Here is a 5,783-nt window from a genome sequence, read left to right as displayed (position 1 = left end):
GGTGTCCCACCATGGGGAAGGAAGTTACCCCAGACCAGGGCCTGGTGAAGTCTAAAGTGAATTATATTTTACAAGGAGATAGGTAGACTGACTAGAGGAAGATTTTAGATTAAAATGTTGTAGTAGGAGTAAAAAGTGCTCAGCAAGTTCATGGATAGTAGGTAAATTAAAATGATTGGATAAGAAGTTTTCTACGGGGTAGTCACGGAAGATGAAGTTATAAATGCAAATTTAGACTAAATTACAAAAGGCTTGGAGGGCACTTAAGTAATTTGGACATTTAGGCAATGTGCAGTCATGGTAGACTGAGTGTTGTAGTGAAAATTGCTCTAGGCTCAAAGTCAAAAGACTTAAGTTGGAGTCCTGACTCCAGTTGGTAACTGTCTACATGGTCTCAGGCAAGGTTCCCCCTCTCCAAGTTTGAGTTTCCTCATTTACAAAATAAAAATGTTAATACCTGTTCTGCCCACCTCACAGACTTGCTGTGAAGATGAGACAAATTAATCAATGTAAAAGTGCTTTGTGGATTATGAAGCATTTCACAAATCCAAAGTGTTATTTTCATTGAAGAGAAGAATCTGATTAAATTGGCTGATGAGCATGATTGCTCAGGAAGTGATGTGTAGTATGCCTCCTGTAGCTAGGAGACAAAAATGAAAGGTCATTTCATTGAAGTTTAGGTGACGAGTACCTGGATTAGGAAAGTCACCAAGAAAAAAGAAAGAGAGGGGTGGAGCTGAGAAAGAATTGGAAGGAGAAGCTAATAAATAGGTGATAGCAATTGGATGTAGAGAATAAAAAGGTTCAGATCCAAGTTCGTAAGCCTCAATGGCCAAAAGGTATAGTTGGTAGGAAGGAAAACCAACGAGAAGTTGACAGTGTGGAAGCCAGCTCTGGACATGTTGAGTTGTTCATCCAAATGGCGTTAAACACATTTTTAAAAGACATTAATTGTCACAGTCTAGCAAATCTTCCAAAGACTCTTCTGTGATGTGAGAGAATAACCGTAATAACATTAATAATTATGTCTTTGTATTTTTAGGTTATAAGAGAATAACATGTCTGGGAATGGGGGAGAGGTCAGCTGGGCATAATTTAGCTCTGCTGACCTTGACAATGCTCATTGTAAAACATATGAATTTTGTCAGAATAAGTGTCTATGGGGCTGCTAGCCACATCTTAAAAACTCCCCAAATGTAAATTCACAAAATCCACCACACTGGTTTTTCTACAATTTTATTATTAACATATGTATGTTTTTATTTTCTTCCCTCTTGTCATTTAATTGAAAGAATTGCAGGTAATCAGAAGTGCCAACTACTGATAAAAATTCTGTTACCTGCCTATTATTTTTCAATTAAAAGTATTCAACTTCTGGAAATCATGTCAAGTCACTACTAAGATGACCTTGATAACTTTGGTTTTGCTTGTTCCCATAAGCACAATTGGTCCTAAGTGGAATATATTTTCATTCTGGTAGGTAACCAAAGTAAGATCTTTGTTTTGTGAATAGTGTTGAGGAATTCAAAATCCCTACATTGCTTTTTATTAAAACCAGGTATTTTGGTCACATTTGCGAAGTCCATGTTTGAAAACATTCATCTGTCTGAATATAGTAAATGGCAGAGGATGAGCACTAAGCATCATCTCTCTCCTTTTATTCCTTCCCACCCTCTGTCACTGGAGGTTGAGAGATATTTTTATGTCCATGTAAATTTTACAGGAAAGTAAGTACAAATGTTTCTAATGAATTTACACTTAACTCATCAAAATGTGCAGCTTTGTAAAAGCTATTTGACATCTAAATACAGCCCTTTGGGATACGATCTTTAAACTTCTTGGTTGTCCTCCTCGATGACTCCTCCTCCACCCCCCATAAAAACAGAGGGTTATAGTAAGAGAAAAATACTGTGCTCTGCCTTAATTGAATGTCTGGATTTTAGAGATAAAAGGTTACCACCTCAATAATTTAGAAGTTACATTTTATGAGCTCCCCCTTATCTTCTATGTATATGTGTGTACGTGTTATGTGCCCACTTGCATAAGCACCTCATAAAAGAAAATAGGAGTGAAATGTTTCTAAAACTTTAGATCTGGAGAAGAGCTGTCTTGTCGTGTCACTTTGCAAGGATGACAATTCCTGGTCTGTAACAACAGCTAATCCCTAAAACTAATTACACCCACCATTTGCAGGTATAACCGTTTCTGTTTACAACTAGTGACAACAAATATGCCTTCCGCCACATTCCCTTCCAAAGGAACGAAACGTAGGTCATTTCCAAGGCATTTGGCACAGCAGTCAACCAGGGACAGCAAGGGTGCCCTTTGCTTTCCTCTTTATCAAAATACATTCATTCCAGTTTTCAAATTGCTGTTTTTGAGTCCTAAATCTCTACCCACACTAATTTCTGCAGGTCAGATTTTGACCCTGATTGGAACAAAATCTGGAGTCAGATATTCACACCGGAACGCCTCCACCTCCCTGCGTGTCAGAAGCCATATTGCTGCAAATGCTTCACACACCTTGGAGTGCGGCTTGTGGAACTGATGAGGTGAGAGCGCAGCACAGCGGCGCGGGCCTGGTAATCACGGGACTGAGGAAACACATACATCATCTGCCACACAGGTTGGCATTTCGAGTAAAAAACCTTCACACTGTGTAAGATGTTGGACAAATGATGGCCATATGCATGTTTGTCTGGGTGCAGATGGCTCTGCGTTCTCAGAGAGGAGAAAGCTGAGCTCGGCTTTTTTCGCAGACAGTTTAATATTGGTGACACAGTTTATGTCCTCTGCAAAAACAATAATGGAGGGGAAGGTGACATAAATTATTTGCAAATCGTTTGACATATGCAGGGCATTGTCCTTGCAATAATCACCATCAGTCTGTCAGTTTAAGATATGAACCGTGCCACTGCCATTTTATATCACTGTGTTAAGCTTTCACATGTTGTAATTTTACAGATCTGTTCTTTGGAGAGCCACAGCAGCACAAATCAAATTGGATTATGTTTAGTCATGTACTGTACCACGCACATTGCTTAGATAAAAAGGAAAACACACATCTATGGAATGATCTTGAGGTGGTCTTTCATTTCCTACCTTGAGAGGTAGTGAAGAAAACTCATCGCCACCATCACTCAACTTTAGTTCATTTTTCAAGTTAGTAAGATTATTTTTGAGAATGTTTACTTGCTCACTATAAAGCTGTATAGAATGTGTAATAAGATGAAAATGCCTTATCTTAAGGATTTTCTTAAATATGTTTTCTAATAAATTTAAGAAGTTCATATGCAAATGTTTGATGACACCGAGTAGCCACCTTTAAATTTTATACGTGGTTTTCCTAGATTGGATTTCTTTCTCAACCCCTCAAAATGCCTGTAAATAGTGATTAAATAGCAGACGGTGTTGGTCCCTGTGTCTATCGTATGAACTTAATGCCATATGGCATGTTTTACTTATTGAGCTCTTGCTGCCAATTGATGTTGAAAATTGTGTTTTACAGTTTAACCATACATAGCAAATGTTGTAAGCGCGTCTGAGTCATTGCTGCATTGCATACATTTGGACCAATTGATAAATGGACATTAGAGACAGTTTCTCAATTTCCCAGAGTTTTCAAGAAAACTATAAATTCTGAAACAGGGCATTGAAAAATTGAGTACAAAAACTTCAAAGGAGAAATATGATTTGTTTTCATTTGGAAAAGTTACTTCCACTCAGTTACACTGACAGGGCTGCGTCTACCTGCCCTCATTACATGGCCCTTAAAACAAAGATTTATTACATTTCCGTCTTTGAAATAACACTTTTTGCTCACTGAAGGTAGCCATTATCACTATGCTATTTTATATCTGTACTGATAAGAGCAGTGAGGCAAGCACTCACAAAGAAATTGCTTTAATCTACCTTAAATGATGCACTTAGACGGTACATCAGGGGATTTGACATTAGGCTCAGAGGATTTCAGAAAATCTTGTAGTGGTATTAAATGGGAATATTCTTTACTTGGTGCTTAGGAAAAATTTAAATAGATGAAAATTTAAACTTCATGAAGAAGATGGTGATAAAATCAAATAGATTTATAGGACCAAAATATAATATGAAGATGGCAATCTATTTTTACCATCTTCCAACAAACTTAACTAATCCATTTATTTGGGAAGTTGTTTACCACTGGCTGATATGAGCTGTATAGTGCTGTATCTAACTTCCTAGGGAGGCTATTCAAGAGGATGTCCCATAAGCACCTCAAATTCTACACATCGCCTTCGGAACTGCTGCTCCTACACTATTTCCCCCCACTTGGTGAATATTGCTATTAAATTGCTTCCATGTCTGTGTTCCCCTACAACTTTCATGCTAATTTCTGCTATAAAACACTGGCATATAGTACAGTCAGTGGTTTTAATTGTCTCTCTCCCCAAATAGACTGTCAGGTCTTTGAGACCATGTAGGTACACAATCCTCAGTAAATATTTGGTGAATTAAACTGAATCATCTTTGGATGTCTTTTCTTCTTCATCTCAATATCATCAGTCACTCTCAATTATTCTTACGAGTCACGTGTAGAATACATTCAGACCCTCATCAGTTTCTATCGTTCTTTGCCAACCATTTCTTCCAGACTGAAGCCCTGTTTCTGCCCTCCCCTCTAGAGGGGCACATGTTGCTGCATGGTCTGTGTTGCTTCTTCCCACTCCAGGGAACTCCCAGTCTTACAACTTTATTTACTTATTCATTTATTCCTTACAAAACAGGACTTATCAAATATTAGCTTATTGCTAACCTCAGTAGGGCTTTTGTTTTTCTCATAGGTTTTTAGAATGTAATTCTTCATGCCGAGTTGTAGCTTTCACTGATCTGATCTCTCTTGAATGTTACATTAACTTTTATCTCACATCTCCAGGTCTAGACTTCTTTTAGTTCAACTGTTTACATCTGGCACATGAAAAACCTTTTTATATAAAAATTTGTTTTTTGAGATAGAGACTCATTGTGTCACCCAGGCTAGAGTATAGTGGCATCATCACAGCTCATTATAACCTCAAACTCTTATGGTCAAGGGATCCTCCTGCCTCTGCTTCCTGAGTAGCTGGGACTACAGGCATGTACCACCATGTCTGGTTAATATTTCTATTTTTTATAAAGACAGGTTCTTGTTCTTTCTCAGGCTGGTTGTGCACTCCTATAAAAAAATTTAAACATACAAAAATTGAGAAAAAATAATATAATGAACTCACTGTATCTATTGCCTAGCTCCAAAAATAATGACCTCACAATCTTATTTCGTGTATACACCCATTCACTTATGCTCTATTGCTTTCAATCAGCTACCATATGGCATGTATCATCTTTGTATATACTAGGTGTTTCTAAATAATAAGGATTCTTTTGAAATGTATTAAGATTTTCTATTCAAATAAAGTTCCAAATAAGGTCCTCACATTGTTTCAGGTTGATGTGTCTCTTGAGTCTTGAATAGAGAGAATTCCTTCCTTCCTTCCTTTCTTTTTTTCCTCCCTCTGGGCATTTAGTTGTTGAGAAAACAAGTGTTTCTCCAAAGGCTTTTCTGCAACCTAGATTGGTGATGTTGTTTTCTGTCTTTTTGTTCACCAGTTTTCAAGTTAATAAATTGGTTCCTTATCATTTTTCAAAGATAACTAATGAATTATTTTTTTTCTTAGTACCATTATGTATGGACTTTAAAAAATTTGTTGATTTAATCCATGTATTAATATTTATCATCTTTACCAAATTGTCCTATTTTGGGGTAAAGG

The sequence above is a fragment of the Otolemur garnettii genome, unplaced genomic scaffold (genome assembly GCF_000181295.1).
Source record: "Otolemur garnettii isolate 467f Iridium unplaced genomic scaffold, OtoGar3 scaffold00048, whole genome shotgun sequence".
NCBI classification, from domain to species: domain Eukaryota; kingdom Metazoa; phylum Chordata; class Mammalia; order Primates; family Galagidae; genus Otolemur; species Otolemur garnettii.
The sequence above is the reverse complement of the archived record's forward strand: the minus strand, read 5'-3'. Positions refer to the sequence as shown.